This window comes from Anser cygnoides, chromosome 6 (genome assembly GCF_040182565.1).
Source record: "Anser cygnoides isolate HZ-2024a breed goose chromosome 6, Taihu_goose_T2T_genome, whole genome shotgun sequence".
Classification (NCBI taxonomy): Eukaryota; Metazoa; Chordata; class Aves; order Anseriformes; family Anatidae; genus Anser; species Anser cygnoides.
Window position 1 is genome coordinate 31,660,132 of NC_089878.1, and position 23,522 is coordinate 31,683,653.

Consider the following 23,522-nt stretch of genomic DNA (forward strand, 5'->3'; position numbering starts at 1 on the left):
CATAAATGTTTTGCTGTTATTATCCTGCTTTCCCTTCTCCTTTTTTACCACATCAACAAAAAACATTTTAGAAAGCCCTCAGGAAAAGTCCCTCCAGAAGACATTTCAAGAAAGAAAAAGCAAGTTTATTTTCTTTTTAACCCTCCCATTATTTTTCTGAAAGTTGCTACTCTCCTCCCCATCACCCCTGCAGATGTCTCCACCAAATCAAAACTTTTACTCTAGAGTGGCTTCCTCAGGAAACTGAGTTTAATGTGATCATGTTGTTTATGTGTCAGCCCATACAACCTCCAGCTAGCAGCTTTGTAACCTGACAGGCAGGGGAGAACGCCTAAAAATATTGTGCCTATCATATTTCATCAAAATAAGCAAGTGGAGAAAGGAGAGAGACTCTCTTGCTTGGGGATCACACCTTTTATTGAGCACTGGAGAATCCATGCAAGCGAGAGCTTTTGGAAACGAGCTTTCATTTCTTCCTCTGCTTATGGAACTACTTTGTCTGTGGGCTGTCACTGCTCTCCCTAATTACAGTCCCTTCCCCTGGGCTGTATCGCTTTTTCAGCAAGTGTGAAATATTGCCTTGGAATCCATCGTCTCACGATTCACCTTGGGTCTGGCCTGGAGGATTGTGCAATTTCTGCGGTCTGCTCCAGTGCAAACAGGAAAAAGAATCCGAGCCTCAGTTTTTACAATGTGCAGCTTGCGTGCAGGAAACGCATCGACTCAGCAGCATCTCTGGGACATTTATTGCTCTCTGCTCTCTCGCCAGCAAGGCCTGGGCCATTAGTTCTGCTGGCGGACAGCTCTGAGCCATTGGCGTTCGTTGGGCCTCTGGTGGCCCATCATCCTGCTGGAGGTCAGCTGGAACAGGGCTGGAGGAGTCTGCAGGCGCTGCTTGGGAAATAGGGGATGGCTTCTTCCTCTTCCAGAGAGGCAATGTGAACAAGTGAGATGCTCCTGCTTCTCCTTCACATCATCCTGACCTGCTCCGAGTTACAAGCTCAGTCCGTTCATTTGTTTTTGATGGCAGCCCGCAGTCAAGTGCTAATGGCACAGCTAGCTGCACTCTAGTGAAGATCAAATGTGAATCCATCCTTACTCAAGGGACCTGCTTTCCTCACCCACCTGCTACATTTTCCACCCAGCTCAGCTGCAGCTTTCTGCTTTGGTCTTGCACCTTCTGGGGATGAAGTTTCCTGCTGTGGACAGAGATGGAGCCTTGGCGCACTGGGTTGAAGTCTTCAGCTTTTTAATTAAGGCACTTACACTCAGATGGGATGAATCCCCATCCTGTCCGCAGTTGTGTTTTTCATAGTCATTGATACTATACAAATCAATCCTACAGCTCACTAGTGAGCAGTTCATGCCAGGTAAAACATGCAAGCTTTAAAAAAGTCTTTCTCCCACACTTTTCTTGCTGTCCAAATCCAGCAAGGAATAGCTTCTTTTTCTGAATTAGTTTCCATTGACATGTTTTCTCAGTTAACTTTACTCAGAAAAAGGAAATGGCTTAGTCCTTGCTATTTTCTGAAGGCAAGGAATTTGCCCAGTAATCTGACCCACCATGCAGATGTGCAATGATGGGACATCTGGTGGGACACATGGAGATGCAGCACTGATATTTTGGGATTCCCCCTTCTGGCTTTCTAGACTCCATCCTCTGGCACTGAGTTGCTGAGCTGGGTCACTCCTTCTCAATAAGTCCCTTTCTCCTTCTCTAGATGTTGGCTTCTCTACATTTTATTAACTGCATTGAGGTTACTAGCCTACAGGAGAATATATAGCCTGGGACCACAATTCCCAGAAGGCAATGCATTGGTGAAGCATGACAGGAAGTCTTGGTAGGACCTCAGAGGAAGGGATCCTATGTAGGCCATCTCAGGGATGAAGTGCTTTCACTGTTTACATTTTAAATGTCAAAGCAGGATATTTTGACATTTACAAATAATAATAAAAAAATAGCTTTTGACATTTCCACAGAATAAGAATTATGGATTTTTTTTCTTTAACCTCATGTTTTGGAACCTAAAGCAAATTTGAAAATGTCAGACTTTCCCAAGGGTTGGAGATTCAGAATTTTTTCTCAGCTGTAGTTGTGATGCTTGGGATTACCTCTGGTAACCAAGGGATCCACAGCCCGAACAGTGCAATGCTCTGCAGGCTCAGGCAGAAAAGAAGAATTTCCTCTCTTTGTTCTGTATTTTGAAAGACCTCGTTTTTAAATCCATTCCTTCATTATCAGATATAGTTCTGCAAACTAGGCAATTCTATCTCATAGCTTTCTTCTTTACTACAGAGCAGTCCTACTGCTTAACCCTGCCTAAAATCAGGAGCGTAAAATTCTTAAGGAGAAAAAAAAAAAAAAAAAGAGTGAGAGAGAGAGAGCTTAGTGCTCCAGTTGGGACCAGCTGATATGATATTTCTCCTTCTACAGTTCAGACTGAGGTTGTGTCTACCCTGTGACCACCCCTGGTTGGCACACAAAGATCTGAATTCTGAAAGATGGACAACATTTTTCCTGGATATTTCATATCCCACCTCACTAAAGAAGCAGTTTTTGACCCCAGCTTCTATCCCGTCATCAGAAAGTGTGTGACACCTAGGAAAAATTGAAAAGCAATGAGAATTGGCAGACTATTAAACAGAAACCAAACATGAGAGACACGAGTCATTATTCAGAGAATCTGCTAATATATTCATGTGTCAAGTTTTTATTAAACAAGATTTGGATTTGATACCGCAGGCCCAAGGGAGCTTCTATCTGACAAAACTTTCTGCTTTTCAAGAAAAGGAGAGTAGATGGGGGAGTAGAAAATGTTGCTGGGACAACTTTAAAGAGAGGCTGTGAATATGTTTCCTTGCACTAGCAGGCCGGAACGCTAAGTTGATTTCCTTTGGACTTGGTGTAGTGTAAGGAAAACGTGTCTGAGACTTGTGATCCTGACCTGTGGGGGACTGTTCAAGTTCAGCCATGCGCCACTGCAAACAGGCTGTCCTCTGAGATGTGCCACATCAAGGTCTAACGCACTCAGTTATGGCATTAGCCTTGAACAGGAAATCTGACAGGCTGCGCAGGCCCACACCAAAAAGCTCTTGATCCTGAGGCCTGGTCTGTCTGGTGATGTTGACCAGTGACAGCTGCTCTGAGATAAGCGCAAGAAACCTCATGAGCAAAAGCCACAGGTTATGGGGAGACTTTTGATAGTCAGAATGGTTTGCATCCCACAGCTGTAGGATGTGTTTCATTTTTGTTTTAAGATTCACTGTTGCAATGCCAGATGCTTAAGCTCTTACTGAAGATGACAAAACGTTGGTTAACAACCATGGCTCTGTGCCGGTGAGATACACAGACTCAAGTTCTACAGATAGCCTAAGAAAAGCCAGTAGAGCATATATATATCCTAAAGAAAAAGTGAGTAAGGTGACACAGTCTGACAGGAATCATCAGAAAGGTCAATGAAGGCACAAGGGTTACCACCATCTACCCTTAGGGAATAACAATGGCTGCAAACAAGAATCTGACATGATCTTGCTGACTACTTGATAATTTACTAGTGCTGGCTCCAGACCACATTCCTCGCAGGGTGTAAGTAAGCAGGAAAGGATATCGCATGTTGTTGAACTTCAGTAGACTGTCAGACGCTCCGGGAACAGCTTTGCCTACACAGAGGCATGCAGAATGGTTCACCTGAATTAACTAGTGGGTTGAATTTAAAGCTGGTGGTTAAACTGCACTGAACCCCTGGATAGACTGTCTCATTTGGAATTAATGTGGCTTCCATCTGGTTTACCTTAATTCACTTTGGAACTGAAGTTAGTGACTTAAATCTTAGAAGAAAAAAAGAAAAAAGAAAGAAAAAAAAAAAAGTGCCTGTAAGATGGTAGTTTAATGACCTTGGGAACAAATGGACTTGTCAAAGTTATTTCGAGTTAAATAATCTGGGGAAAAAAAAAAAAAGCTAATACAGATTCATTTTTTCTTGAATGTCTCTTTGCAAATAAATCTGTTCAGATAATGGTTTTCTCATTCTGTGAAACTTTCTGAGACTTCAAAAATTTTTTCATGTCCCACCACAGGATAAACCCAAACCCTTTTGTAGTGGTTTTTGTTCATTTAGTTGAGATTTTTGGGGTTTTCTCTCTCTCTTCCCTCCCTCCCTCCGAACAAACAAACAAAAACAGTCTCTCCTCTCTGGAAAAGAGTCAGCTGACTAAAATAGCAAAGAGATCAGCTGGGGAGGGAACCATTACCCCTGCAAAGTCAACACAGGCTTAAGATGATCTTTCAACTGTTTATAATTATGAATGAGGTGGTAAGACCCCAAAATATCATCCTCCTAGTCTGAGACTTGGTCACGCTCATTCCAAGACATATATCCTCTATATCAACAACTGTTCTGAACTGAAAGCATCTAGATTTGTTCAGAAATTCCATCATCAACATGAGAAACCTGCCCTTATTGAATGTTTGGGTTTGTTTTAGTTTACAGTAATGCTTTCTTGCAAAAAGATGTGGGGGAAGAAGGTTGGAACAGCAACATTTTCTAATGACAACATATTTAGTCAACAATCCTGGCTGTCTGCAAGATACCCTTTCCTGCACTGTGACCTTTGTATGTTTCTACTGGCTACCTCAAGGGCTGCACTTACATGTCTGCTTTTTTTGGTCCCTCTTGTTGCACAGCCTAAACAATCCCACTCTCTGGGAGATTTAGAAATGAATTTATCCATCATCCAGATTGAGTCAAGGGGCTATCCTGTCACACGCTTCAAATGACCTGGACCTAAAGCAGGAATGTAACAAGAGTAAGGAAACCCAAGATAATGGACTGTGATGTCAAGTGAGTCTAGACAAAGTGAAGTCTAGATATCTGAATCCTTAGGCTTGTTAGAGATTGTTAGGTTTAGGATTTAAATAATCTCATTCCTAATTTGCCACTGATTTCTGCAGGACTGATGCACCCAGAAACGTTTGGGAGATTCTTTTTCTGATAGCTAGGTTGTCCCTGTTAAGGCCCATATAGCCAAAATAAATTAATGCTGAGTTTTTAGCATGAAGTTTAGACCATAAAAGAAGAGAACTCATATGGAGTCCAGCAATCAAACTTATTTCACAAACTACAGTCATGAAGGAAAAGAAGATATGAGCATTTGAATTCAGAATTTGGATCTGAGAGCAACAGTAGTAAAAGGAACATATCCATTAAAATTCATGGCAACTCATACCAGCTGCTGATGTATCCTGGTGAATGAAGTTGTAGAAATTCATCTTCTCTTCCCAATGTGCATAACGAAGCAAGGATGTAAGCAAACATGTCTGAGAAGTAGCTTCTCAGTAAAAATCACCAAGGAAAGCAGCTTGCTAAAACCACCTGGCTTGCAAAGCCAATAGCTTGAAGTCAGATGAAGACAGACAGCATCACCTCCACAGGTCCATGATTTTGGGTTATTTCAATTGTTGTATTGAAGGAGTCTTACTGCATCCTCACTACTGTGAACTGGTGGGTCTTTGTTGATGGGATTGAGAAATAACTAATCACTGCTCTGAAACTAGTTTGGTGACAGCTACAAATGGTCCTAGCAAAGGAAATCAGTCAGAAATTTGATCAGCTCACACTTCTGCCTGTTTTGAGAAAGGTAACGCCTTGTATCCAGCAACATCCCAACACTGTTGACTAGAGCCCTGACTTTTGTGGGAGAGATGATATTTGCAGAACAACAGGGATTTAATGAGGCACCTTCACGCTGTTGCTCTAATAGAGTCCAGCTGCAGCTTCCCCAAGGAGTAACACCTGTGTGGTGTATCTTTACATAGTACACCTTGGTACTTTGGGATAAAGCCTTTTCTGTGTTCTGAGCTCTGAGAATATGGGCCCCAGAAGACCAAGAAAGCTATGCAAATGTGGCTTAACCAAAAGGCACCTATATCCGTGGTGAGAGGTTCACCCCGCCAGGTCTTTTCAGGGAAGCAAACACATGTTATGTCACATTGTACCATGTCCTCACTCAGTTATCCTCTACATTAGCCTATGACTCCATCCAGCTGTGTGTTTTTCCATGAATTTTTCACTGGAAAAGGAGTCTTTGGGTCACTGAAATTAAAACTAGAATAGTGCATGAGAGCGCCTGTACTTGGGGGAGACCCATAAACTCCCAGCAGGGGTTGAGAATGGGGGAACTTGTTTGGATAGCTGGGGCAATTGCTTATTCAATGCATTCCTCTGTGTCCATGGCCAGTTTACAGTATTCTTTAAGACCTTTGGTAAACTTGATGAGGAAGCAGGAATAGAAACAAGACTGGAATTCCCAAGTAGGTTGGGGAGGGTAAAATTTCAATCTGCCTGCATTATTGGAGAACACGTGAAGGAACAGGTCAACATTCATGAGACAGAACTAGCAAGTTATGAGCTAAATTAATATGCATTTTTTTTGAGAGAGAGAATGAGAGAGAGAGAGAGAGAGAGAAAGAGAAGAAAGAAGAGAGAAAGAAAAAGAAAGAGAACGAAGGAAGAGGAAGGAAGGAAAAGGAAGGAAGGAAGGAAAAGGAAGGAAGGAAAAGGAAGGAAGGAAGGAGAGAGAAGAAAAAGGAAAGAAAGGAAGGAAGGAAGAAAGGAAGGAAGGAAGAAAGAGAAAGAAAGGAAAGAAAGGAAGAAAGAAAGAAAAAGAAAGAAAGAAAGAAAGAAAGAGAAAGAAAGAGAGAGAGAGAAAGAGAGAAAGGGAGAAAGAAAGAAAAAGAAAGATTCAGAGCCAAACTTTGAGGAAAGACCACAGAGAATTAACCTTGCAAGTCTTGCTAGTAGGAGTCTGGAGACCCTTCCATATGTACTCTCATCTTCTCCCCCCGGTCTGTGCTGAAAACCTACCCTCTGAGGGTTATCTGAATGCTGCTAACAGGAAGGCGGCTAAACATTTGTCTTGCAGCAAGGACAGAAAGAAAAATGAACCAGGGTTTTTCTTCTCCTTCCCATAAAACTTGAGCACTTATATTCAGAGTGAATACAGACAGCCCTGGGACCTGTATAAAGGAGTAGCAACTGGCTGTAAGCACCATAACTTAGAGCACATCCCACACTAAAATGGGGATAGCTTGGGAATAACAAAAATAGACTAATAAAATGGGCCTGGTCTAGCAAATTCCCAACACCCAGCCCGGGGAGATGTGAAAAGTAAAGGGAATTAATTGAAGATGATGGAATGAGATCTCTGTGGCCAGATGAGGGAAAGAAAATGTAAGGGGAGAATGGGAGTGCATAAAAGCATTTGATGTCTTCCAGTAAATCTTGCAACATTTGCTCATCAGGAGCAGTTCAGTTCTACACAGACTGCTGTTGTCTGTAACTTGCCCCTTTCTCTTGATGCTTCTTCCTAGGGATGCTCGCTGAATGAGCGCTTTTGTTTTCCATTGGCTTACGCTCAGGGAGGAAAGAGGACATATCCTCATTGTATTCAGTTATTGTGGTGGGGAAGGAAAGCAAGAGGAGCGTTTGAATCTGTGAGGCAAAAGTAGCACATTTCAAATGTTCTGACTGGCTCAGATGAGACCTCTCCTGGGTGTAAAATATTTGCGCAGGCTTACTTTACATCTCAGGTGTTTGCCAGTTCCCTGTACAACTCTTTGTGTGCCTCTTCAAGCACAACAGAGTGACCTTTGAAGCGCAGTCATGAATCTTAGCTCTCTGCAATTTGAGCCCGTGGAAACTGAAACCCACGGGAGTCCATAGTGCAAACCATTGCACATACAGCTTGAGGGCATCAGATCCAAACTTCTCTGAATTTCTAGCAGAAAGGTTTGGATGTAAGGCTGTGGGAGAGTGACTATACCTTATGAAGATCATGTACATAAAGATCTCAAAGACATTGATATCAAGTGGATGATTATTCATTCTCCCAATATGTCACTGAATTTGGAAAGAGTCAGATTTCCCAGATTCTGTGGAAATTTTGCTATAAATCTAAGAAAAGGTGCTCAGATTCTGCCTAACCAAAATTTCTGCCTGGCGGATTTTCCAAAACAGTTCTTAATTTTTTTCTTACTGTTCAATGAGTATTTGGTTTCTGGTTTTTGCTTTGCTCTGAATGTGTATTAATCTGAAAAGCTTAAATACTATGTTCCTTGCTAGGTATTACCTCTAATAACTGCACAGTCCTACAAAGGAGGCTATCTGTGCCTGTTGAGTGTGTTCCCAACACTGTTTTCCCAGCATTGTTTATAGCTTCTTTTCTTTAACAGAAACAAACAAACAAACAAACAAAAAGCCATTTGTTTAATAAGAGAAACAAAGAGAATTCCTCAAACTCCGTTATTTGCTAAATAAGAGCAATTAAAGGTATGACCATATAGTTTGCTTGTTCCCTGTCCCTTCATAAATAAAAATACTTCAAACCAGGTTCTTACAGGAGAGTTACAATATAGACTTTTGCACCCTGCAGTCAGAGACGATGCAAACAAGTTTGATCTCTCAGGCTATCATCACCTCCCACTAAAATGATTTCCAATTTACTCAAAGGCAATGCTAGCTGGAAAGACAAAAAGAGAAGAGTTTATTTTTGTCTTTTGCTTTTTTTTTTTTTTCCTTATTTAAGCTTTTTCAAAGAATAAATCTTCATTTTGGGGGTGGAAATTCCTCCTGGCACTTGATTCAGAGGACATAAAGGGGAAAGAAATACGCCCTGTCTATTTTTATTTTTAAATAATTAATGTGGTTTAATTGGTCACTTCACAGGAATGCTTCGGCCTGTTTGGTGCTGATGGAATTGTGGTGAGGTTAAAGAAAAGAGGAGGTTCAGCGTGTACACAAACTGTCCAGTTTATGAGGCATCTGGTGCTGGTATGAAAAATAAAATATGGCTATCATGCATGATGTGCCTCAGCTTTACTGATGTGAATCCAGGCACTATAAACCAGACATGCGAATTGTCCTGAAAGCTACTTAAGCACGATTTGGTGAGCCCAAAGTCGATGAAGAAAACCATGACCTTGTGAAAGCAGGAGACAGGTGAATCTCCCGTTGTCATTTTTCAGCTTTTTGAGAAAGGGCTGGTGTTGGGGATTTCATTGGACACGATATTGTGTAAACATGTGAAAATGCAACTTTTTCTGTCACACGTAGCTTGAGAATAGCATCAAAAGTGACAGCCATAAAGTCATTGAAGACTGAGGGAAAACACGCGAAAGGTGTACCTAGCACAGCCAGGTTGCAAGGTGGTGGGTCTGACAGACTGGTGTCCAGATGTGAGACATGAGCCGTCTTCTCATGGGGGTGTCATGCAGCTGTGCACCATTAGACTTGCCTGTGAATGCGTGCCCAAAGCCAGGAACACTTATACCCCAGAAGCAGAGTCTGGTAGTTGAACACCTCCAGATGGATCATTTCACTAAATTCCTTCCAGTTGAGACTTGACCTAGGCCAGGTTTTAAGCACTTTCTTGCGTAAGCACAGTTTGCAAGCACAAATGTGTGTTTTGGGCATACCGTGTTGGATGCACATGCTCTCTGCTTGAACACATGGGATTTTTCAGGGCAAGACCTTTTAATTGCTCTATTTCCTTCTAATGGGTCTGTGACTCTGCAAGTAGCATTTGCATCTGTCCTGCAAACTCTCAGCTAGAGTCCTGTTCTGAAACAATGTGCTTATAGATGAGCTAGAGTCTCTTCTCAGACAATAAGCCAACAAGTCCTACAATACAAGTATATTTTAGACTGTGCCAAGTGTATTTTAGACTGTGTACCATTCCACATCAAAAGATGACTGATGCCTTCACAGTCTGTGAGGTGATCTACTGAGCTGGAAGACAGAAATAGATGCAATCTGAAGCTTGTCCACAAGGAAGCCAAGTATTTGTAATGGATGACATTGTCTTTCTGGTTGCTCTCTGGTCTGCTGAATGAGAGCTGTGTAGATGTAGCCAAAACAGGATGGGGGACAATCCCAAACTGAAAGCTGCCTACGCCCAGTGTGAATTAGAAGTTATCTAAGATATCAATACAGGGTATCTGCAGCCCCATTAGCACCAAGAAAAGCTGAAACAGACCTCAAACCATCATCTGTCTGTCCAAATGAAAACCTGAGTCTATGAACTTGCAGAGTGCTCTTCAAAGTTGTTTCAGGCTGTTACTCCTGATCTCAGCATCTTTTTCTTTATTTGGTCTTTTCCTTTATAATATCAGCAATAAAATCTAGTCACAGCAGTATCCTTTCATCCAGCTAGGATATCCTGAAAGGCTTATGCAGTTGAAGTAGGTAATAAATTGAAGTGATATTCAAAGGTAATTTTTCATCAGAAATATCTTTTTTCCTCACCTTTGTGTCTCACATTTTTGCCATCAGTATTTCCCAGCTTTGCTGTAATCATGAGTGACTTACTTAAATTCTTTATTGTTGGGTAGATGTGTGGATCTGGCTTGAAAAAGTTCCTATTTTTCGGGCGAGGCCAAGAAGATACATAAAATTCTGCAATGGTGCTTTTGGGTTCTCAGGTAAAAGCTGTTAGTCCTCAACTTTCTAATTCCCCAGTTTGTTTGTATTTTAGAGGGGCCAAAGGTAAAGAACCAAGCCAGTAAACAAAAATAGCCAACAGAGACAACCTTCCCAGCAATATTCCTGGAGATGAATCGCATCCAACTCTCTAGTCCTCCAGCCTGTGTCTAAAACTACATAAGGCTCAAACCACAGTTGTCAGCTTTACTCTGCTGCAATGACAGCTCCGGGTTTTCATGTGGCGTCGTATTTCTGGTAGATGATTCCTGGAGAGTAGACCTGAGCTCCTGCAAGAAATTACTGGATTGTGTGCTTGCCATGTTGTAGAGATGGCTGTCTCCATGGGAGTGATCCGTGACCAGACGTGCACCTGTGCCCAGACTCCCCAGTTGGTAGCCGGTTGTCTCCTTGTTTCAGAAGACGATAGCTGGATGCCTCCATGCAGATCACACTCTATGCCTATAAACCAAGAGCCATTTACCTCAATTTAAAGGCAGGTGTTACTGACTTTCTGGCACGGCTTGTGCACACGCAGAGTCCCACGTGGCTGGCACCTTGCCCAGCTGCTGCTGACCGGCCGTGAAACGTGAGCCGTGTGGGCTCTCCAGCACTGCCTTCACCCACAGGCGATCCCAGCCAGCCACGTGCTCGGGATAAGCCTCTCTTCTCATAATTCCGAGGGTAACAGGCCCTTGCAACAAAGGTGCTCGAAACCTGGCTTGTGTCTTTCTCTGAAGGGCTAGGAAGGCAAATAGCCGTGCTGGCTCAGCCGACAACTGGTAGCTCTGCTACATGAATACAGCCCAAAAGCACCATTTTGCAGAACAGTTTTCATCCATGGGATCCTTTCAGGACTGCGTTGGAGTTTGGCTGTTTTGATGTATATCCTATGAACAGAGCCCATCCCTGTTCCAAAAAATTGCCTGCTTTTATGCTGTGGTACAAAAGGATTGTTTTCTTCCTGCAGCCTGATTCAATTTTAAACCCAATTTTTATAGCTCCTATCTGTATAGACTTCCAGTAAGACTATTCTCATCTGAGCAAAAATTGGTTTGAGGAAGTCTTACCACAAACCCTTAAATACTTTGATATGACAGTATCCATTGCACTGACAAAGTCAAGGTTAAAAATAGAGTTTACAGGCTTAAGTTTGGCATTCAAGTTGACTGCAATATTGCAAAACGATTTAAAGTCAGCAAAATAATGTTTAACATGTCCCGGATCCCAGATCTCCTTGGAGGAACAGGAGAAAAAGAAGCAAAAAAGCTAAACAACCACAATATCAGGTCAGATGGTAATTTACTGCTGCCAAGCCTCCTCCATACAAAATCATTGCAGATGCTTCTTGGTCAGTGGCAGTCTAAACAAGCAGTGAAACATTTACAGCTGTAAGCCTGCATGCCTCTTTCCCTTCTGGAAGGGTAGGTGCATGGTTCCAGAGAGGACCCTGATCAAGTGAGGATCCTGTGGCAGGATCAGGGCAGTTCTGGAGCTAAAAGAAAGATTTTGATAAGGAGACTCATGAGTGGTTTATGTGTTCCTGCAAGGGAGGGTTAGAAGATTTTGTTGCCAAATCACTGATCCTTTTTGCACTGTTGTGTATGGAGGATGTAAGGGACTCACATTAGCTACACAGAAGGAAAAGGAACATTTTGTTTCCCATGACACATAGTACTAATTCTATCTCTTTTTACCCATTTTTTTCTCCTGGTACTTTGGGGCTGAGGTTTAGCTAGAGACAGGATGTGAGGCAAACATCCCAGTACTGATGGAGGTAGTGAGAATATCGTCTGGAGCGCAGCAGGTATGAGCACTCATAACCTCAAGATTAAACCCATTCCTAGATTTGGCTTTGGGAGGGATTTTTTTTTTTTTTTTCCATTGCTCGGGTCTGGTGTAGATTAATTTGGAGAGATCTTGCTTTTCTTTGTAAAGTAGGATTATAATTTGTTCTTTAGGACTCCCACCATGACAAACTCCTTCCAAAAGTGAAGGAACCGGGAGAACAGTCTGTGCTAGCTCTCACCCAGAGTGCATGACTGTCCTTGTACCCTTTTAGCATTTTATAACAGGTCCCAAGCTTCAAAAGGGTGCATAAGAATGGTGATGGGAGACAAGAAGCAGTTCTGAGTATGTTTTTTGACTACAGGTTTATACATGTAGACTTGAAACTATCAAAATGGGGTTTATTTTCTGCCACCCAATGTACTTTTTTCTGTCCATAGTGTGTTGTAGTTTGGAATGATTTGCATTGCACCATCACTGAAAAACCTCAGCAAAAAATCAGTGTGATGATGTGCTAGAAACTCAGTGACTTTATTACAGGCTGACTGATTTGCAAGGCTCCCCAGTGCCTCCTATTATAACGCATGCTGCTTTCAGTTGTTTATGGTTTTGCCAAAGCTGAATGTTTGGGTTCAGGTTGTCTATGCTGGATATATGCCTTCAAGCTGAATTGTTTTTTGTTGTTCATTTTCCACCCTCCAAACACCTTTCTCATCTGTCTTGACCTGACAAATATCTAAAGTCATACAGTCACCATTTTCCAGGCCTGGGTTTAAGCAATACTGAGGAGAGTCTGTCAATAAGCAATGACCCACAGAAGGAATGAAAGCACTAGGAAAAGGTCGGGAAGTTCTTGGAGAAGCCAAGAATTGCAACTACATTTCCCAAGCCTACAGACTGTGTTTTAACTCTCAGATTATTCTCCTTGTCTCCTACTGATAAGACAAGTCTCGAGTTCAGAGAAGTCAGAAGCTTTGGATCAGTTCGGTTTGGGAATCTTTATTCTACAAATAGTTTTCCTTGCGCACCTTGTGTCAGATATGTCTCGTTCTACAGTATCTCTGAACACTAGTCCTGTTCCTATTTGCAGCCCTACAGGCATCTGTGGTAACTACAGACTCTGCTGAATTTCCCAGAGATGAAGCCAGGTCCTGTCCAAACAAGAAGTAATGAAGCCCCTTCCACGGGAAAGATGACTTGGTAGCAGGTAGGGGGGCAAAAATAGAAAAAATGAAGGTGGGGTGAGGATAGGAGAGCAGAGCCAACATGCAGCACCTGGCTTTTCCATGAAGAGATCCAAGATATCTGTCAGTGCTGCCCAGTGGTAATCAGTCTGGGTCAGGAAAGTCAGTGATAGATCCCACAGTTGGCCCTGCTTTCTACTTCTCCCAGCTCTGTGGATGGCCAGCTTGGTCCTGGCCTCATCATTACTGAAGGAGTCATCGTTTGACTCCCTGGGAACGGACAGAGGAAGAAAGCACTGCCAGAAACTCAGTGTAAGGTCCCAGGGAGCTTCACAGGACCTACAAAATCCTTGGGATACAGCTACAGCCTCAGCTACCTCTACATGGGGAGGGTTTTGGTCATGGCAAACCAGCTGCTGGAGAGAGATCCTGAAACCTTGGGGGTTTCAGGAGAGAACACTGTGATGTGTGAGGAAAATGCTGCCAGCTGAAAGGTTTTTTCAATGGGAAAGTTGAGTGAAGCTGGTTGCTTCCTTTCCCAAACCAACAATAAACACACCAGGTGCAGTTTACCCTAGAAATCTGCAAGAGCTCACCATCCTTTGAAACCAAAGCTGATGGCAGCACAGACTTGCAAAAAATAATTTGGAATATTTTTGGTGGGACAAAATAGTATTAAACAAGTTATGTGAGGTTCAAAAAGAGGTGATATCATTATCTCTCTCTCATGGTGACCACACATGACCACAGTGTCATGGACCTAGACAGTGCTCCTAGGGAAAGGTTCGGCCCAGTTCACCCTGGTGTAGTTCACCCTGACTCAGGGTAGTAGTCAGAGACAGACACATCTCTGTGACATGCTCTGGCTCCAGAACACTACACTTCTGTGAAATTTCCTTATTTTGAAAATACACCAATGAACTCTAGTTCAAATTTTAAGTAATACATAAATCACAGCAGATTTTGGCTTAAAATACAATGCCTTAAAAAAAAAAAAAAATATGTATGTGTTCACTAATCCAGCCAAGAACTGTAATAAACTGTCAACATCAGTCTTGTTCACTTCATTTTGGGGTCTTGCTAGTCCTCACACAAATGTTCTTCAGCTATGATCTCCAGGCTGGTGGTCTGTGGAGATTTTTCTGTTCCTGTGGTTCTGTTTTCTCTATCTGAATCTGATAAACCTCATTAAAAGAAGCCAATACCCCATGGGATGGAATGTCAGGCCTGAAATATTGTGCTCTGAATTGACCCCACACCAGCCAGCTCCATGTGGCAAGAAGCGCAGTCATTTTAGTGCATTGCTGAGCCCAGCTAATAAGAGATTGTGAGAAGTATGCTATATTAGTTGTCACTCAGCACCTTGTGATTGCATTTCCATGGCTGTTGGACTAGTTTGCAATGTGGGCAAAAAATGTCCTGCCTGCTTGCAAAAGCCTGTGTGGAGCTATGTGCATGTATGTTTAATCGCACAAATGAATTCTGTAGCTGACATGAAAATCCTTGCCCAGCATACAGGAAGGATATATGAAGCAGTATCATCCTTGCTGTCCTTTGAAAAGAAATTTGAACATGGGAAATTTTCCTGAGAGAAGGCAGGGACAAATCATGGTATTGCAGTTACACAATGACATAAAACAGCAGGAGAGCCGTAAAGATTTATGGACGGGGTCCTCTGTTCCCAGGTAAAGGAAAACAAGTACTTCCATAAGAAGAGAAGGAGGCAGGCAAAAAGTGTAATTCTTGCTGTAAAATCTCTTAAATTAAAAGTGCAATATAAAGACAGCCCTTACGGCAGCTCAGCTTAGTTTTCACAGTCCCATACCTTGTTTGTTTGGTTTTGCTTCTTTTACTAAGATGCTATTCTCTCCTGAACCATCCATGCCCTAATCACCCCTGTGTCGTGGTGTTTGCTGTCTTAATCAGTAGTTGCCATGCCACATATTTGTGCCTGCTTCCTGCACCCTGTGCCAACTCTGCCTTGGTTTTTCTGCAGCAGGGTTTCAGCCTTCACTCAGCTACACCAGCTTTTGCCAGTACAACTTGTCATCAGCTCTAAGGTCAGTTCCTCTCTGACATCCCATTCACACGTCATCAGGCAGCCATGGGCTCTGTGCTAAATCCAACCCTACAAAAGAGAGGGCTTAGCAGCGCTATAAAAATTAAAGAGGTGCCTTTGTCTGTGTTCGTCACCTCCCAGGTGACACTCTATTGAGACCAGCGGTTCCTGGTCTGAGGCTTGTGCCCGTCGTGAGCACTACGTGGCAGGCAGATCTAGTCCAGGAGACAATCAACATGGAGCAGCAAGTCCACACTGGCAGCTGCTGTTGCAAAAGACAACTTCTGTTGTTGGTGGTGGTTTGTTTTTTGTGTGTGTGTGTGTTTTTTTCTTTTCTTTTCTTACAGAAGGCTGTGTCCATCCCGTGATGTTTCATCTACCAGTTCCTAATGGTCTTGGAAGCATTTTCAGACAGGTTCAGCTGACTGCCGAAGAAGACACCAAAGCAGTTTCCCCCATCAAGGTTTGACTCCATCCCAGCAGACATGATGTGCTGCCCATAGGTTTGTTTGCCGTTCCCAGTGACAAGGGACTGTGACCACCCCCAGACCAATCTCTGACTTGCAACAGTCTAAGAGGAGGTGGTGATAGTGAATAAAGATAAGCACAAGTTTTGGTCACTGCCATCAGACTCTAGGATGTATTTTATTGGCTGAGGGGTTCTACGGTGATGTTTTCTTCCTGCTCATTCCTTTGGGAAAATTTCTAAATAGGCATTCAGATGAACACATAGCACTGAAGGATTTCAAGTACTTTGAGACAGCAAATAGATTTTACCTACAGAACACTCTTCTTAGGGTAGAGGAACACTCATTTCACCATGCAGATAGGAAACCCAGGACTGTCACACTGAGATTTTGGATACAGTTTAGGAGCTAAACTGAGATCCCTCAAGGCGTTGGTCTTCCATCACCCCAGGACCCACTATCCACATGTTTTTCCTGGTTAGCTGTGAGGTGCCCAACCCTTGCTGCCATACACACAGGTCTGGCAGGCTGTGAATTCCTAGCAGCATCACCTTGCAGGTCTGGCTGAAACAAGCACCAGGAGCCCATGGAGAGCCTGTGGGAGCAACAGAGCCACTGTTCCTTTTTCCTCCTCTTTCCTCCAGCCCCAGGTAACACCCGGGCTCCTGCAGGGCCCTTCAGCTCAAGCCATGAAGAATTCCTGTCTCCTCTCCTGCGTGTTTGTGACATCTGTTACCAGGGGTGGGAATAGTTCCCTCTGGCACCAACAAATGTCTTTTGTTATAATATCATTGTGCTCCTTACAGCTTAATTAAACCTCAGATGTGACATCAGCCCTAGAGAGATGAGGCTTCATTTCTCAGAGCTAAAGGATAGAGACTTTGGCTATGTGCCACTCTGAAAGCAGCGTGTGCTCCTGGCCATGCTGTCAGTCTGCACAGATGACCTCCTGCCAGCTGGGGAGGGCTCACCAAGCCCTGTATTCAAATGCTGTGCATGTTTTTGTCATGCAGGCCCATGCATCCAAGAAGGACCTCTCCAGCTGAGCTTGCAGGGTGGAAATGAGCAGTTCTGAGTTTCTGAGAGGCCCAGAGATCACATCTAGTGATGCTTTGTACCACAAGCAGTTTATGGGCTCTTGACCAAGTCACCTTAATCTCATCTGGAAGATAAGGAGCAAATATATTCCTCATTTCCAGGGTTGTTTGGAAATGGCATATACCTGTAAAACTGTGGCTTTGAATACTGCTGTAGTCTGAACAAAATATAGGGCCCCAGAACATGAAGTAAATGTGCCCTGGTTAATCAATCCTCTCTTCCATTCTCCACAGAATGGGGTGGCCTTTTACTGCTGGCCTACAAACACCAGTCCTCCTTAATGCAAGGGGGCTGTTGCTCCTGTATGTAGTTGTCTGTCACTGCTGGGCTCTCTGTGGGAGTGTGGCTGTGAACGTGCTGAAAAGCCAGCTTGTACTCAGGAAGCACAGGAATGCCTGCAGAATAAATAACAATGTAAATTAGACAGGACTGGAGCTCACCAGCCTCAGCAGGAGTTATCCCCTTGTCCAAACATCCAGCCAGCAGCTGATGAGCTTCCTTGTGTGCTCAGCAGTGCTCCTGCCAAGCTGAAAAGATTAAGAAGGAAAACTTGCCCCAGCTGAACAAATAGCTCAAAGGTCTGCCTGAGGCTCAGTAGATGACTGGGGCAGCACAGTTAGGCATTAGTTTCTGTAGCCTGAGAGACAAATTCAACTGCCATCACACCCAGCAACCACTGCCACAATACCCTGCAGGACCTGCAACACACCTGAAATTGTGCCCCCTGGAAATGGTCTTCACACAGCAGTCAAGAGTTCAATACTTCAATTGTGGGTCCAAAGACACAAGTTGGTTGGACCAGATGATCTTGGAGGTCTTTTCCAACCGTAATGTTTCTATGAAATTCAGGTACCTTCCACTCTCAGTCATGCTGTCCTTTTAACCACAGAAAGAGGTACCTGGGGAACCAAATGCCTCCTGCCCTCCTTCTCCTTGCCCAAGCACACAACTAATTTGCAAAATAGACATCATGTCTTCCAGAAACGTTGACAGTCCTGCATGTTTCATCACTGCTGCTGAGCCCAGGAGTCAAGTTCTTCTTGGTTTATCTCCCCTACGATGGTTGATGGCTCAGCAGAGACTGCAAATCTATGGCTTCCAGCTAGTGAAGCACCACTCAAAAACATCTTCTAATTTACAGCCAAACATTTATGCAAACACTGTAAATCCAGAAATGATCCACAGGGACTAGTGTAATCATACATTAAGAATAACACAGCATTATGAAACACTCATGACAGGTTCAACCCCACCTGCTTTAAATCACCTTTAATGGCTTTGGCCCCATCTCAGTCCCCAACTGAAATTAAACCTGCTGTCACACTACTTTTTCTGACATGCCTGCTGCACCTGAAGTCATCACCAGAGACTGACAGCAGGGAAGAGAGGGGGTTGGAGACCCCAGTGAATGTTATCATCACATGGGGAACTTTTAATAGGTTTTCCATCATAGCCGTAAACTGAATGATCCACAAACTTTTATGATGATCACCCTATGGTGTCCCAAAGGATAGAAAATAAAACACATTTTTATTACGCCTCTTGAAAGATATAACCACTCATTTTTTCTCTGAAGGAACCCCACAGATGCATGACTTAACAACTACTTTGCTTTCTGAATGTAAAATAGTCTTTTGGGTGGTCAAACTGAAAGTAACTCTCACAGCTTAACACCAGGACACCCCAAAACAATGCAGACATGTTTTGTCACCGCCTAGACCCTCCAATGTCTGTTTTGGGGTATCCTGGAGTTAAGCTATGACTTTAAGAAAAGTTGGAGTGATCATTCCTGTTATCCCTGAGAAAGGAATGAGAAATGTGTAGCTTTTTCCTTTCTGACAGCATTTGTCACATTTACCTGCTTTCCTCTGCAACTCTGCTTTCACCAGAAATTGCTTGCACTGCTATGCCACTTATGTGGCTATCTGCACCCACTCAGTGCAGATGGAGATTAAAATTAGATATAGCTATAATTCCTCTGAAAGCACTGTGTCTGGAGGGATAGTCAGTGTTTTCTATTGAACAAGTAGATACCACTGATTTTTTGTTCAGTACCAACCCCTTGGGAATGGTACATGACAGGAAACCAGTGAAAGTAGTATTGGGTCTCTAGGAAGCCTTTTTGTGCTGCCCTCAAAGGAGGGAGAGAAATCTGAAGTCTGGAGGGGAAAACTCCTAATACGAGACAGAAGGTGACTCAGCCGACCTTTTCAGGTGCAGGTTTGGGAAAAGGAAACAAACAAAAGTCTAAGTTCTGTAAAGCATTTCATGAATCTGGATTCAGACTGTCATCTCTAAGATGTTTAAAACCTAGGTTCCCGTGTTATGAGTATTATCCAACAGGGATCCCTATCTAGACTGTGGAGTGACATTAACATTTCAAAATTTGGTCTATTTTAGGTATGTATCCCTTAGGAAACACCCCTCTTTTACTCGCTAATACATTTACGGAGTGTTTGTAGTGACTGTTCCTGATGTGAGCACCCAGAACAAGAGGAGGGTTAATTTGGACACTTAACCATGTCATCCTATCCCCAGCCTTGAGGAGTTTCCATCAGAGTGTCTACAACCCATCTTAACAGTCTTGCTGAAATCAGTGGCCTAATGTGAGAAAAAAAAAATAAAAACATTATCCATAGACACCGGGGGATTTACAGTTGCAGAATGCAGAAAGCAGGACAGTGGTTATGCAGCTGAATTATATAGCACCCAAGGACAGGAGCTGATTTAAAGTGACCTATAAATATCCAAGCACTTGTCACAGAGGGTGGCTTAAATGTGTCGCCTCTGACTCCTTCAACAAATCATATGAATAGGGAGGTCACACAAACAAAAGTAAATGAAAAAAGTAAATGAAAAAGTGTTTTATCAGTCAGATACTGTGAAAAGGCCTCTGACATGGCAGAAAGTTGAAACTACAAAGTTTGAAAATATTAACTTGGCAAAAAGAGAAAAAAATGGTGCTTTTCTCCCACTGTGCAGTTCTGTTTCTTTGTCCTGGCATCAAGCCACAAACTGCATAAATCCTTGGAAGTGCCTCCTAGTACACACGTGGCTTCAGGATTGAGAATGGTGTCAGTGTATCTTAAATGACAAGTGTCCATTTGCCTGCTCTAAATGGTACAGCAGAGAAGTGTCAGCTACAGGAATGGACTACGGGAGGGAATGACTCCGCAGCAGTAACCTGTGCTCAGCAGCTCCCTGTGTGAAGGTTGTTGAAGTGCACGTGCCTTGCCTGTATCACTTCTCGCAGATACCTGTCAAATTTGTCCTTACAAACCTTCAGCAATGGAGACACCCCAGCTTATCAGGCAGGCAGTTCAGAGCTTCGCTGTCTTTTCTATTTTCCCATTGCAAAGCTGATATTTTCCTTGCCTGATTAAGCCTGCAGTTTCTCTTCTTGCTCTCCACAGACCCCAAGAGCCATTTATCATCTTCGTCTATATGCATTCCTCTTTAAAACATGAAGACAGAGAGTGTGTTGAACACCATAATGTTTTCAGTCTTTCCTTTAGAGTTTTCCAGAACTTTGATCAACTGCTTCTTTTTCCTCTGGATCTCACTAGAGGTTTTGTCCTCTTTATGAAGTGTGATGTCTATAAAAATACACGGTACTTCAGCTAAGACTTATTGATGGTGAGTCAGAAATTATTGTTTTAGACACCTTGCAAGGTGATGTTCCTCTTTATGTGTCCATTTTTCATAGCATTCTGAAGTCTTGTCTCCCATTTGGTTGGAATCCCCAAACTCACACTGGGAAATACAAAACCTTTGCTTTGCTATTTATTCCCCATCTTATGTATTCCCTGTCTGAGCCACTGCATATCCCTTCATAAGCAGAAAACTATGCCCATCTTTGAGGAAACAAATCATGTTTATTTCAGCCCACTGCTCCAACTGGGAAAAACCTCTGCAAATTCCTGTCCCAGTCTCTGATATTCTGTCCCAGTATCTCATTTCTGATAGAGTTTTCAGATCCTTAAGGTTCAGACTAAACTCACTTTTAACATTTAACCTTTTGACCATTGGAAGAGATGTTTGAATGTCATGCTCTATTCAACAGCTGTCTTCCCGTAGATTTAAAAAGCATGGCACATTCCCATCACTAAACATGTCCTTGATTTCTGTGGGATTCATGTGATACTAAGTTTGTCCGTATCAGTCCCTTATCATTAAGAAAATAATAATTTAAAAGATTCTCTGTGTTTGTTATTGAACTGCACTGGACAATTTCTCTTCCTATTCTTAATAGCAAATTGATATTTAAAGACAATTCTCCTACTTCCAGTATCTTGTGTTCAGTTACTATGGTCTGTAGATCAGACATATTGATTCCTAATAAATGCCTTACAAAAGTTCTCCTGGATGCTTACAAAGCAGAAATAAATTTGCCAGGCAAAGGTATCTGGCAGGAATCACTGGTTCCTGACCTCATTACTCATGCATCTGCATACAGCTGCCTCTCAGCCCCACCAAAAGCAAACCCCAGAGGCCTGGGAGATGATTGTGTGTACTTCAATGTGCCAAATTCCCAGTAGAATAGCACCCCACACACACCACATCAGAGTGCTTTACCCGTGCTTTGAAGGAATTACTTCCTTAAAATGCCTCTGGTTTAACGTGAAAGATGAGTTCACCCTTGTGGCCCTGTCCTGGCCCTCATTCTCTGCTGAGGCTGCCATTTTATAAACAAACTGATGTCTTCTAAAGGCTATGAGGACTGCAAAAACTTCTCTGATTGCCCTCCACTTCATGTCCACATGCACTCACTCACCCACAGAGCCAGGTTCTGCCACATTCCGTCTTAAGGTACTTCTAAACCAAACTATTTGGGGTCCACTGACTTCCTGAGCCAAGATATTATTTTTTATTAAAGCCCAATGATAGATTTCACTCCTGGAGATTCATCTAGATATTTTTTGAACCCCAATAAATTTTCCAGAACCACAGTAATGTGTAGCAAAATGTTCCATAGCTGAACTGCAAAATGTGTGATAAACATCTCCTCTTCCTTTTGTCCTGCCACTTATTTAGTTTCTTCTGATGTCCTCTGGCTCTTGAATGGGACAAGACAGCAGAAAATCAGTCCCTATCCATCCTTTCAAAGGTATTCATAAATCTGCACCTCTTTTCCAAGGATCTCATTAGCTCCCTACAGATAGGCAAATTGCTCCCTTCCTCCTTCTTGCATCACAACAATTTCTGTGATGAACGCATGTACTCCAGAAATGGACTGAGAGCCATCTGCCTCATTATGTGTCTTCAGATGGTCACTTCAGTCCATGTGTGCTGGATTTGGACTATCTCCTTTGATCAGTAAACTGTTAAACACCTGTAGAAGAATGTCACTGCCAAGCATCAGTTGTTACCCATTGCGACCAGTTACCACGTCTCTCCTCAGTAGGAGAAACTGCCTTCTCTTTTTCCATGGCAAACGTGCAGTGATACATTTTAGCTTATTCTGAGGTGTTAAATTAAATTATTCTGCATTTGCCCAGGGATGAATTGACTCAGCATTTAGGTTAAGCATTTGCTGTAAGGTTTGCATCCAGACAATTACCTCAGCTTAGCTGATGCTTAGTAACTTGTTAAGCCACAGTATCTTAATTACAAGTCTGAGACCTAAGGCTTTCATAAAGCAGACTGGAATTTTAAGATAACTTTGGCTTCTATTTTGGAAGGTTGGAATAAATTCCAGGGCAAAACTATTCTAAAACAAACCCTGCATTACAGTCTCACATGTAGTCAGAGGGGTTTTGTATATAAAACAGGATTTGCAGTCATTTTTTTCTCTAATCCAAACTGTCCGCCGAATACAGAAATAAAATGAAAAATTACCCTTGGCATAGCTAATTGCAATTAGAGACTTTTGAAAATTCAAGCGCTCATTCCCCACTTTAAATACAATTCAGCAAAGTGTTTAAGCTCTGACTTGAATGAGATGACTTAAGTGATTACAGTTAACCATGTGCTGAAGCATTTTGCTGAACCAAGACCTAAGGGGGAGAAAAATGTCTTAAAACTATGGCAATTCTTCAGCTGAAACAACACAGAAAACCCTTGCTCTGGGTAACAAAACTGTAGTTCTTAGGCATTTTTGATCTCAAGAAACAAAAGCTTGCTTTATTGTGGCCTGTTCTGCAAACTATGTCTAGTCTGGCCCTTTGCAAGCTGCAAAATATCTTGTTGGAGCAAATGTCTCCCCTCCGGAGTTAAGAGATAGCATATTACCTTTGATGGCTCTACCAAAACTGGCAACAATTTAACCCAGATATTTTGCAGTTTGGTTTAACATGTTCCTAAAAGTGGGTGCACAGCAAGAAACCTGAAATTATTTTTTGTCCTTTGCTTAATAGGATCATTCCTAACAGCAGCATAATCAGCATAACTTCATCACTTGCTCTAGATTGACATGGTGTGATTTAGAGTGTCTATTGGCTCAGTAAAACTC

General features: G+C 42.7%; 1 long non-coding RNA gene across 1 annotated transcript in view; it reads left to right on the forward strand.

Moving 5' to 3' along the window:
* Positions 1-9,786, forward strand: part of LOC106045901 (uncharacterized) — a 41,307-nt gene extending 31,521 nt beyond the window's left edge. Inside the window, exon 4 of the long non-coding RNA XR_001212984.3 lies at positions 8,724-9,786. This is a non-coding gene — a long non-coding RNA (uncharacterized lncRNA). The remainder of the gene's footprint in view (positions 1-8,723) is intronic.
* The last annotated feature ends 13,736 nt before the right edge of the window (positions 9,787-23,522 follow it).